Source organism: Rhincodon typus, chromosome 1 (genome assembly GCF_021869965.1).
Source record: "Rhincodon typus isolate 14 chromosome 1, sRhiTyp1.1, whole genome shotgun sequence".
NCBI classification, from domain to species: Eukaryota; Metazoa; Chordata; class Chondrichthyes; order Orectolobiformes; family Rhincodontidae; genus Rhincodon; species Rhincodon typus.
The window spans coordinates 123,270,108-123,283,684 of record NC_063332.1 but is presented as its reverse complement, the minus strand read 5'-3'; positions in this window follow the sequence as shown (position 1 = coordinate 123,283,684).

Sequence of the window (13,577 nt, the reverse complement as noted above, 5' to 3'; positions counted from 1 at the left end):
CAAAATAATTTATTAGCTTAGAAATTTGACGGTACCACTCATTTATTGAGGTACAATACAGGCATAACCCTATTCGATATAGCAAATGAGACGTGCTCGACACTAACAACATAGAGCACAGTGTATTAGTAAAGGCAGAAATAGAGGCTTCTAGGGCTTGTGCTGACAGTGTTCAGGAAACTATGAGTATAATTAATAGTTCTTTGTGAGGTTTGCTGAGGACAGCCATCAGAAAGGCATAGGAGTAACGTTCTTATCTGAATAAGGAAAATGAAGAAACTGGACTCTTCTGATTTCTAGGCTGTTGTAGGTGAAGTGGTTTGTGATATTCTGAGGAAAACAAAAAGGCGAATTTTTTGCATGGACACAAAGATAGGGATCCCCTTACCTCTGTCAGTCTTTTTCTGTTCTAAATCTGTAGGTTTTTATAATGGAATCTTGATCAGAAACTCCTGTCGGAAATGCAGAGCTCTTTCTCGAGATAACAATGAAAGAGCAAGAGTGACAATTTGCATGTGATTGCTATTTATGGGAGAAACTAGAACTAGGGTTCACTGTTTAAAAATACGGTGTCATCAATTTAAAACTTAGCTGAGGTGGATTATTTTTCTCACAAAAGGTCAGCATAGAGAGCATCCTATCTGGATACATTGCAACTGGGAATGGCAATTGCTCTGCCCAAGACTGCAAGAAATTACAGAAAATTGTGAATGCAGCCCAGTCCATCACGAAAGCCAGCCTTCCATCCATTGACTCCATCTATAATTCCTGCTGCCTCGGGAAAGTAGCCAACATAATCAAAGACCACTCCCACCCTGGTGATACTCTCTTCCACCCTCTTCAGAGCAGAAGACACAAAAGTTTGAAAACACGTTTCAAAAGATTCAAGAACAGCTTCTTCCCCACTGTTATCAGAATTTTGAACAGCCCTCTCGTATATTAGAGTTGATGTTTTCTGCACCTTTTCTGTAGCTGTAACACAACATTCTGCATTCTGTTCTATTACTCTGATAACACTTATGTAAGGTATGATTTGCCTGGACAGCACTCAAAACAATACTTTTCACTGTGTCTCAGTACATGTGACAATAATGAAGCAAATTAAATCAAATCAAATCATGCAGCTTTGAAACTCTGGGCAAAATCTTATTCGGCTCTGGGCCATGTGGCCTATTGTGAGATGAGTGGGAGAATCAAATAAGATGTTGACAAGTGATATTTCAATATCAAGGTCAGTTCACTGCATCTTGTAGAATTTCCTTAAGTGGTTTCACGAGATTCTTGCGAGGAAGCAACAAGTTCCCAATTGACACTGTCCTGGGGAAGTGTAAAGCCTGTTGGTTAGACAGAATTGGCACCTAAGGAGGAAAGGGTGACATCGAGGGTCTTCATGCTGTGTTGAGGCTGGGGCTGAAAGCCTCTGGTAGAGGGCTGCTTGCTGTCATCTCACCTGTGAAGCACATAGTTAGAGATCAATGTTGAAGAGACCGTCCATGAGCAAAGTGAGCTGACATGTGGGGTAGGGTCTGCATCTGTAACCACTTGCTGAATGCGCACATGGAGACTACGTTGACCATGAGCACATGATTGTGTTGGCCGCATAATTATGCAGGATGCCCACTTCCTGGCCCTCCTGCAGCGTTGACCCCTCTGTGTGTGTTGTACCTCCCTGATGCCATCATTGCTGTGTAACTCCCACACACACAGCCAGCCAAACATTGGGAGATGGTGAAGTGGGTTGGGGGGTGTGGGTGGGCATAAGGTGTCAGTGCCATGCTCAGACATTACTACCCCTGTTCTCACATGTTGCTTGTTGTACAGCGCCAACAGCTACACCTCATTATTACACAGGGAGGGACGTCACAGAGCACAATGAAACATCGATGCCTTACACAAAAACAGGGACAACCGCGTGAATGGTGAAAAACAAATGTTTGTGAAATTAAGAAACTATTCACAGAACATTCTGTTTAAAATAAGATATATTCATACCATTGTTCATCGCCGCCCTCACATGCCTTTAACACACTTGTCTCTTCCTCTCTCTCCATCTGCAAAGCAGTCAGCCTGCTTTATAGTGGAGTCTGTTGGCCCTGGAGATTGGGTTGGGCAACCCCTCTCCACCTCCCGAGAATGCTTGGATCTGGATGGGCCAGACACGCTATGGGCTTCTGGCCAGAGCATTAGCATCTATAGGAGGTGTCACACATAAGTGTGAGGTAACAGAGAGCAATGGGTGGCACTTAACATTGATGGAGAGGGAGAAGGCCATTGATCTTCTTACTGCACTGCAGCCTAGTCCTCCTCTCCCTGGAGATGGCACTGGCCTGAGGTGGTCTGGTGTTGTGACCTACTGTGGAAAGAAGTCTCCTCTCCTATCGAACACTCCACAAAGACGACCAGGTCTCTATCCATCAGGCTTTCTCTTCTGAATCGTTCCACAATCAAGCAGGCAGCTTCTAGATGCTAGCGCTCGTGCGGGTGTGCAGTGGGCTTTGGAAGATGGAATGGATCCTGGTCTTTGGGACGATTACTGCTGAGTGACAAGTTGGTCTGGTACAGTGTGTGGTAAGGTGGGATGGGAACCAGCTGTGATTTTCACTTCGAGTGCTGAAACTCCAATTAATATAACGAGTTTCGTAAGATATGGCAAGAAAACTCACTCAACTTGGTGGCTAAAATCATTCCACAAACTGGATCTGACTCGCACTTAGTTAAAAATAATAAGATTTAGCCCTTCCTTCCTGTAAAGGTGATGAAAACAGAGTCTTTAAATATTTTCAAGGCAGAAGTGAATAAGAATCTTGGTAAGCAAGGTGGCCTAGTGGCATTGATGTTGGAATAATAATCCAGCAACCCAGGCAATATTCTGAGAACCCAGATGGAGATTGAACTCAGTTTTAAAAATAAAATCTGGGATTAGGATTATTGACCACTGTAGACTGTTGGGAAAACCCATCTGGTTAACTGATGTTGTTTTGGCCTACATGTGACTCCAGATCCACAGCAATATGGTTGACTCTTAACTGCCCTTGGGGCAATTAGGTATGTGCAATAAATGCTGGCCTAGCCAGTGTTGTCCATGTCCTGTAAATGAATAAAAAGAAGTGAAAGTTTGTTGGGCAAGCAAGATTGTGAATTTAATGTTACAATTAGATCAGCCATGATCATATTAAATGGTAGCGAAGATGTAAAAGGCCGAATGGCCTACTCCTGCTCCTTGGTTGTAAGTTCATATGTTGGTCAGTAAGATGCAAAGTTATGCCTTTGTATGTTTGTAAGCCTTTACCTGCCAGTGGTGTGCTTTCTGATCTTGGTGTTGTTCACTTTGGGACTGGCCCATCACCTTACACCTTCTGCGAAAGAAAAAGGTAATCTTTTGAGACAAGGTTACAGGAAGTTAGTCAGGCAATTACAATCCATGGGGCCATTCTCAAACCTGAATAATTGAGTCACTGAATTAAGTCCATCTCAACCAAATGTAACCATTGTGATTATTTACCATTTAGTAATCCTCCACAATCTCACACACTGTTATTGGTTAAACATGAATCATTTAATGTGAGCTGGCTAGTATTAGCAATAGCAAATAATTCTGTAAAAAGAATCCATGATGGGATTAGGGTATTGCCAAATGGTTTTGAAAATAAGAGTTGAAATTCCCGTAACAAATCTTCAAACATTCTCTTTAAAACTATACAAAAACAGAAATTGCTGGAACACTCTGCAGCAAGTGTGGAGAGAAATCATAGTTAACGTTAACAGTCTACTGACCCTTCCTCAGAACTGGTAACAACTGGGAGAAAGTGGTATAAAAGCTGAAACCAGGGCTTGGGGGTGGGGGAGTGGTGGGGGAGTGCGCTGGGCGGTGTGGTGGAGAGTGGTGGTGATGGAATATCACAGTGTGCAGTAGGTGGAAATGGAGCCCAGAGGGAGAGAAAGACAGTTAGGCAGACAAAGGGATGGATAATGGTAAACGAGGGAAGGAGAAAAGCTGATAATTGGAGCCATATGTAGGTGAAAGTGGGTTGGCTGTGCTGAAACCAGGTTGAGGATGTGGAAGGAGGTGTTCAGGTCCTAAAATTATTGAACTCGGTATTGATATAACTCTTTAAATATATGCTTACAATTATGTTGTATTATGTTATCTGCAGTTTCAAAACAGCCCCAGAGAAATGGGAGGTAGGCCTCTTTCTTCTGACTTTATAACTAATTGAGTGGATGCACTAATTGGCATGACAGAAAACGATTCAGTGATCCAGTCCAAGTTAAACTCATTGTAAGAGGCATGAAGTGTGGCAAATGCAAATAATTACATCGGCACATTAAGGCAACCTGTCCTGAGTTTTGAGCTTTGCCATGCAGATTAAAGCGAGATTTACCTAACATTAGCCCATTCTGTACTTGGGTATCCTTGAAGCCAACATGAGCAAAACAGGATTAAAAAAAAATGAACTCCCACAAAAAAGTCCCTTATTTCAGTAAGCTTAACATTTCATCAAAAAGTATGTATTGTGAAGAAAAAAGTTATTTATTAAAATCTTTCCCAAAAACAGATATAACTTGGAACAAAAATATTTAAATGATGTGTACAAAAATCTGTTACCATGTGCTGTAACGTATCCATCAATCTATCAGTACATGAAACCAGGGGATTGAGCTCGGCTGAATGAAGATTGAAAGTCAATATGTCATCAGGTCCCAGGCTGATGAAGCTGCAATTCAGGAACATATGCATGATGAACAGTGCAAGCAGCATGGGATAGGCATTGCTAAGCAATGCCACAACTGATGTGTCAGATCTCTGCAGCTCTGCCATATTCAGTTGTGAATGTGTGATGAGCTTTGTGCTTTGAGGAAACATCAGCCTCTTTTTTGGGTATGATTGTTTGACTCCAAAATGAAACTGGGTAATACTTTGAAAGGTATGCAATTTAGGTTCCCAGAAAGCAGTTAACTTCTAAGAGAGATCTGAAGGTGCCAAGGGGGTGGAATCTAACAATCAAAGGATAGCCAGATATTGGGAAATCTGATACTGCTGGCCTTAGAAACTTAAGTTTCTAACACAGACAGAAATCTTAGTATAAGTTCTGTTCTGCCGCTATAAGAACCAGTTAAAGGGACATAAAGTTGAAGACAGGGAATAAAGGGAATGTGAATGAGACAAGTCTCCTGCTGTTGCTTTAGTTTTTCTGGAGCTGACCAGACCATTTAAATTGTGTCTGGTAAAGGAGCCCCTAGGGAATCTGTGCCATCAAAACTAGATAAGTAGCTTCTACAAAGATGTCTGTTTGGACGTTGATCATATTTAGGAACTTAATGGAAAATGTCTGCTGTTGAAAGTGCCTCAAGGGACCATAAAATGTAGGAGCAGAATTAGGCCCATCAAGTCTGCTCCACGCTGTAATGAGATCATGGCTGATCTGAACATCCTCAACTTCATTCTCCTGCTTTTTCTGTATAACTCTGATTTCCTTACTGATTAAAAATCTGTTAATACCAGTTTTGACCATACTTAGTGGGCCACCCTCAACAGCCTCATAGTGTAAATAATTGTACACAAATGCACTGAGTGAGGAATGAGAGACTCAACATGCTAGAGACTGATTTGGAAAAACTGAATTTGCATGTGCTACTACATTTGCATGTAAAGTTATGCAAGAGCTTGTAAATCCATGAGATGTACATTTATTCTATGAACTATCTGAAGTGAAGTTTCCTTTTTTTTCATAGTATAATTTTCCTGGTAATTAATGGTTAAATTACATTGATTTTACTTTGTGTGTTACAGTAAATGTTTTAAAAAAGTATCAGTTTCAAGACAGAATATAACAAATAGTGGTGAAAAATTAAGACAACTAAACAGAGAAGCAGATTCCAAAAATATCCGTGCCCTCAATGATGGATGAGTCCAGCACATCAGTGCAAAAGAAAAGGCTGATATCTTTAGCCAGATATACTTGCAGTCTCCTTTTATGATCACCAGCATCACGGATGCAATCTTAAACCAGTTCACTTCATTACATGACACGAATAAAACACAGCTAAGGGTATCGGATACAACAAAGACTACGGGTCCCAACAGCATTATGGCAGTGGAACTGAAAACTTGTGCACGAGAACTAGCCACATCCGTTACTTAGCTCACCAACACAGCTTTAACATTCTCTGACAATGTGGAGATTTTCCCAGTTATGAGCTATTCACAAAAAGTAGGACAAATCTAAACCAGCCAATTACTCTCTATTCTTGATCATCACCAAAGTAATAGAAGGTGTCAACAAGCGTTCTAGCAAGCAGCAGTTATACAGCAAGAACTTGCTCATCAAAGCTCAGCTCTTTTCAACTCAGGACGTTTGGCTCCTGACCTCTGGCCAACCTTCGTTGAACGTAGGCAGCAGGTGAGGTGAGAGTGACTGCTGATAGAATCCCTACAGTGTAGATAGAGGCCGTTTGGCCCATCAAGGCTGCACCGGCGCTCTGAAGAACATCCACCCAGACCAGCCCCAGTCCCCTTTCCCTACATCTACCATGGTTAATCCACTTAGTCTACTGAGCGCCAGACACTGCAGGGTAATTTAGCATGGCCGATCCACATAATGCACAACTTTGGACAGTGGCAGGAAACCGGAGTACCAGGGGAAACCCACGCAGACACAGGGAAAGCATGCAAACTTCGCAGTGATAGTCATCCAAGACTGGAATCGAATCCCGGTCCCTGGTACAGTGAGGCGGCAGGGTTAACCACTGAGCCACCATGTCACCTGTGCTTTTGATATCAAGACAACATTTTGTTGAGTGTGTTAACAATGGGCACAAACTGAAGCAAATGGGAATTGAGGAGAACTTTTGACTGTATGGTGTCATATGTAGTAGAAAAGAAGAAGGTTGTCATTTTTGAGGCTGATCATCACAAGCCAGGACATCACTGCAGGAGTTTCTTCAGATAACATTTCAGTTACTTCATCAATGACCTCTTTCCATCATGAACTCCGACATGGAAGTGTTCACTGACGATAAAATAGTGTTCAGTACCATTTGCAATTTCTCAGAAACTGAAGCAGTCTGTCAGGCAGCAAAACGTGGACAACATTTCAGGCTAAGGTTGATAAGTGGCATGTAACATACAGGCCATACCACAGTCAGGCAATGACCATCTCCACAAACAGAGGATCTAACCATCTTCCCTTTACATTCAATGGTGCTGCCATCACTAAATGGCCAATAATCAATAGCATTGACCAGAAACTTGGTGCATCAACCAGACAAATAATGTGGCCAGTGAGCAGTTTGGGATTTCTGTGGTGACTAATTCAATTCGCATCTCCCTAAATACTACCCACCTTCTACACCATACAAATCAGAACAATGACGCAATACTTGCTTGTGTGAATGCAGATCCAACAATACTCAAGAAGCTTAACACTGTCACAAGTTAAGCACCCCCATTAAGCACCCCATCCACATTCTGTGTTCATTCCCTCCACCAATACACAGAGGCAGCAGTTTGTGCCATCTATGAGATATACTGTTGAAATTCACAAAGGCTCCTTTGACATCACCTTCTGAATGTGCGACCTCTACCACCTATGAGGCCAAGAGCAGTAGATGATGGGATCACCACCAACGATAAGTAGCTCTCCCATCCACTCACTAACCTGACTAGAAAGTACATCACTGTTGCCAAAATGCTTGTGTCTAGAACCTGGAAATCTTTTCCCATTAGCACTATGGGTGTACCTACACCAGATGGTCCCCAGTGGTTCAAAATGTCAACTCGCTACTTCCTCCTCAAGACCAATTCAGGATGTACAACCAATGTTGTCCATGCCAGCCATGGTCATGGCTTGTGAAAAAATGGATAAAATGAAACAAGCCTGAGTAGAGTAGACTGAAGTTCCAACAGCAGGGCTGCTCAGTACAGGTTCAGTGTGGAAGACTGCGTGTTAATATTCGTGCAGCAATTATCACTACCTTGAGTTATTTTTGCATTTTGAATGTTCAACTTATTGTTAGTGGATAATTTTCATTTTTATTTATTATTATTTTATGTCAACAGGCATATATAAGAAAATTCAGTGAGAGTTCAGATTGGTACATGATATACAAAGTAGTCATCTGCTTGTAAACCAATATTTATCGTTTTCAGATGTAAATTTGTTTGGAGTGGAGGGCCTTTATATGAAACAACTCAATTGGGCGTAATAAATTAGCTCTTGCACAGAGGTAACACAAATTATATATGAGTTGTAAAATAAAAAAGAGAAAAACAATCTTAACTCATCTTTTTAGAAAATATTCACCATGGCTGATCTTAAAAAAAGCTATTTTTAATCTCTGGGTAAAGCTGATTTTGATAAATCAGTTTTGAGCATCCAATTGTATTGACTTTGAATAATTATCATTAAATGGTCAAAGCTTTTTCAATAATGGAGCAATTTGAGGTTCAAGGAAAGAATATGGACTTAAGGTTTAACATGTTAAGATGGGATTGACAAGAGAACAGAGTTTGAGGGATAGGAATATAGGTACCTGAGCGTTGTTATAGCATTTACCTGAGGATCTCATATGGGTAACTCAGATTCAGATGTAAACCCCATTCAGATGCATAAACTGAACTCTTACTTTGTGCAGCAAACTACAGACCTTAAAATACCACTGCAAAGAATGTGCATCATGCATGTTGAATGATTTAACCCATAGCAGATTTAGAGACCACTGCAGGCCAGTCAGGAGAAGTGCAAATAGGTTTGTGGAATCACAAGCTCTGCAGGTCTCCTGTCCAGGCCTGTCTTCGCTCCCACATCCCCCCTGCAACTGCCTTCCCTTTCTTGGCAGAGTAGCAGAACTACTGGAATTCCTGGTCCCATTTACCAACAGGTTGCTTGTGCATATTAGAAAGCATTCAGAGCTCACTTATCTAATGGAAAAGAGGTATGGCCATCTGAAAGCTCTGTCCCTTCAGCAGGCAGTACAATAGAGTCACACATCTCAATCCATTGATATCTCTGTGTATGGTTTCCTACATTGTTCAAACAATGCAACAAGTCAGCTACAAGAACTGTATCTTATCTATCCTTAAGCCTCATGTTGTAGAACACACAGACATAATTCTTGTTTCTCTGAATGAAACCCCAGATTCCCATCATTCAGCAATTTTCCATTGTACCAGTCTTTTGTGTCTGAACTGCTCAGTTGATTGCTAACTATAAGGGCATGGCAGAGTGGCAGTGCCATGGGCATAGATGCTGTAATCTTGAGTGAGACATCAGGTTCACTCTGTATGAAAGCACTGCCACTCCCTCAGGGAAGCAATTGTTGGAAGTTAGATTGTTGGACAGTGGCTAGACCCCGCAAACCCCTCTTGGCACCAAGTTCTGGAACCATGATTGCAGCAGTGTGAGACTGCAGGCCTTATATGATAATAAATATAGATTTCATGACCTCAGTATATGCTTCTATTCCAAGCAATTAGAATTTTGGATGGCAGCTCCATGTGCTCCAGCAGAGCTGAGGCATTGGCCATCAGATGCTGCATCATATTTGAGTCTGCAAGTGTTGCTCATCACTTCAGTAATGGAGAAGATAGTCTCTAAACTCTGTGCAAAACCCTGTACCAAGTTGGAACAGGATTCCTCAAGGTTCCTTGATAGTTACAGCAGGCTTTGCAATAGGCTTTTCCATGTCCAAATACAGAAAAACCTGGACAATTTGCAGGTTTGGGGTGAAATATGGCAAGTGACATTTGCACCACACAAATACCAGGCAATGACTATCTCCAATAAGAGACATGTAACCATTGCCCCTTGATGTTTAATGGTGTTACCATCACTGAATACCCCACTATCAACATTCTGGGGTTTACCATTGACCAGGAACTGAACTGGACTTGCTATATAAACACAATGGGTACAAGTACAGGTCAGAGGCTAGGAATTCTACAGCCAGTAATTCACCTCCTGACTCCCCAAAACCTGTCCTCCATCTCAAAGCACAAGTCAAGAGTATAATGGAATACACCCCACTTGCCTGGATGATTGTAGCTCCAACAACAAGAAGTTTAACACCATTCAGGACAAAGCAGCCTGCTTGATTGGCACCATAGCTACAAAAATCCATTCCCTCCACCACCAAAAGCAACAGTGTGTGCTATCTACAGGATGCACTGCAGAAATTCATCAAAGATCCTTAAACAGCACCTTCCAAACCCACAATTACTGCCTTGCAGAAGGAGAAGGGCAGCAGAAACATGGGAATACCACCATCTGCAAGTTCCCCTCCAAATCACTGTTTTAGAAATATATCACCGTTCCTTTAATATTGTTAGGACAAAATGCTGGACTTCTCTCCCTAACAGCATTGTGGGTGTACATACAGCACTTGGACTGCTGTGGTTCAAGGTGGCAACTGACCATCACCTTCTGAAGAGCAATTAAGGATGGGTAATAAATGCTGTCCTGGCCAGCGACGCCCTTCTGGATAAAATGAAAATGAAAGAATTATCCATCAAGATTTGCACATGCATCAGCCTTCTTCAATAGACCAAATTGCTGAAGTCCTCATTTGAGGCCTCTGCAGAATAGCTGGTGTACATTCTTACCTCAAAAATGATGACATCCATACCATCTTTTTCCACCTGCTCTTACCATAGCCCACTCGCGCCCAATGTCTCACGAAAAGCAGATTCTGCCTCTAGGTATGCATAGTTCCTCTACCTGAGCCTGTGGCTACAGGTGTCAGATTGAGTGACAATATTTCTTCCTCGTAATCTATTCTTCTTCTAGGCCTTTAGCTGACTGGTCAGTGGCAGTTCTTGCATTCCTAAAAGCACAAATAGGCTTGTGGTGAGGGAACAGAGAGGAAAGCAAGAGGTGCAGGGCTACAACACAGCAGATTTCAGAATGAGAGAGAAGTGATATTTAATAAGGAGCATTGGAATGAACATATTGAAATTTCCAGTGGCCTCAGCCATGGTACTAGTCACAACCTCAGTGAAAGCTGTTCCAGTTATTCCCAGCACTGTTTCCTTCATGGGGATGACCATGTGCAGATGTGTCTGCCCTCTTGCAGTTAACTGCTGCTGTCTGCAATGATCTAAAAGAAATACAATGTCCGTTTTGACCACTTAAGGTTGCCTTACATTGTAATGTGTAGTGTACGGGATGCATTTTTCCTGATAGCAATCACCACTAGTTCAACTGCATATGATGTATTTGTTCCTTGATGCTAGTCAGTCTGCAAACTGCAAAAGTGAGAGTCAGATGCATATACTTAGCATTCTTGTAAACTCCATCTGTAAATGGTCATGCCTTAAAATATAATAATTTATGTTAAAGAAAAAAACATAATTAGCACACGCATGTACTAGTAGAGGAAGTCCAGAGGAGAATAAAAGAAGCCATGTTTTCAGCAAGGAGCAGCACAGTGGCTCAGTGGTTAGCTTTCGCATCTCACAGTGCCAGGGACCCAGATTTGATTCCAGCCTCAGGTGACCGTCTGTGTGGAATTTGCACATTCTCCCCATGTCTGCATGGGTTTCCTCTGAGTCCTTGTTTCCTTGCACAGACCAAATCAGTTAGGCCGATTGACCATGCTAAATTGCCCATAGTGTCCAGGGATGGGCAGGCTTAGGTGGGCTAGCCATGGTAAATGTGGGGCTACAGCAATACTGTGGGTCTGGCTAGGATGCTTTTCAGAAGGTCAGTGTGGATTCAATGGGCAAAATGGATTGCTTCTACCCTGTAGGGATTCTATGATTCTAAGTGTAGTTCTTATTTTGAATGCCCCTTCCTGACTGTTAATGTTTATTCCTTGTCCTGCAAGAGGAAACAAAGTGGATCTGTAAGTGTACTACAACATTCTTGGTGAACATCACAGCACATTAAAATGTCTAGCAGGATGTGCAAATGGTAGAATGTGAGTGTGTGACTTGCAACAATGATAATTATGTGAGTGTGAGTTGAATCACATGAATGTGGTGTGGTATTTTCCAAGATGACCACGTCTGGCACCTTGTGATGTTTGCCATCTCTACCAGTATGTGGTTTGAGATAGTTCGTTGCTACCAATACCCTTTTGTCAGATACCTGCATCAATGTCACCAGCATGGTATGTGAAACCTGGGAGCATGCTTACTGGGCAGTTACACTATTTCTGTTCCTGCCTCCAGGTCTTGAATTAATATGAAAGCAGATTCAATTCCTGTAGCAAGCAGAATGCATCTTGTTTTTTAGATGTGCAGCCTGAATTTAGGTAGAACATGCTATCTTTAAGTAATGCTGACTTTGTATGAACACAGGACCCCTGGTGAAGTGTGTTACGAGCGTATTCATCACTGGGCTATGTGCAACAATTAAATAAGCAAGCAGCATGATGTTCACATACTGCATACATTATTTTCAACAAGTTCAGGAGGCACTTATGTTACTAAGTTTTGAATAAAAATTTTGGTTACCTTGTTAAGTGCTTATAGAACTTTTGGTTATTCAATACTCTGTATACATAATTGCATGGAGTGAATTGTCTATCACTGAGACTCAGTCTTATTGATTTCAGTGTGGGTGTTTGAGCCATGTGTTTCTTTCAATTCAAATCATAGACACAGAGATGTGAAGTAAATTTTAATAAGCTTATGAAACATTGATATGTAAGCATTTTAAATATGTTATACTTGTTACTTAGAAGGAAATCGACTGATTGAAACTGCAAAAGAGATGACATTTTCCGAGTAACATTGAAATGCCATTTTATTCAGAGTAAAACATTCATTGTTGAGCACAAAAGAATGAGATCATTTGCAAAAGGTCTGCACATAAATCAATGGTTGCAGTACCATTCCTAAAGCCAGATCAGAGACCGAGAAATAAAAACTAAGCAATTGTAATGAAAGGAGATTGGCAGGGGTACAAATATTTTGATGGTTATTCCTGACTACAATATAATAAATCATCATGCTTTCAATTATAACATTCCATTATGACATTATTTGCCTTATAAAAAGATCGTTGTTTCTTCTAATCTTGAAGATGCAGTTTGTGCTGTGAATTCTGATATTGATTCAATAAACCTATTTTGCCATTGGACAAATCAGCTTCTTATTCTATATGTCAACGTACTGCCTGATTTACTTTGTGCTGCAGTATGAGTATGTTACTGAATGTATATTTTGCTTTTATCTTGCTTCTGCACAGTCTCCTAGCAGGTTGCTGTTCAGTTTCAATGAACACTGCTCCGTAGAACACAGACAGTTCATTACTCCTCTCTGATTGTCAATTATCCTCTCTCCACTTCTCTCAATGTACTGACTCCTTCTTGGGGTCTGGTACCGTAAACAGTGCGGACAATTTGGTAAAATTCTGAACTCACATTAGATCACCTCTAATCTGTCCTCTCAGAGGATTAATTAATGGTTAAGAGCAAATAAACAGTTCACTGGCCGTGAGTTGCTCATTATAAAAGGTGTGACACTTGTTGTCACAGGTGTGCTGCTCATTTTCAGAGCTGCATCAATCGTCCTTATTGTCAGATTCACCAACATCACTGTCAGATTCATCATTATCACAGGCAGATTCGCCAAC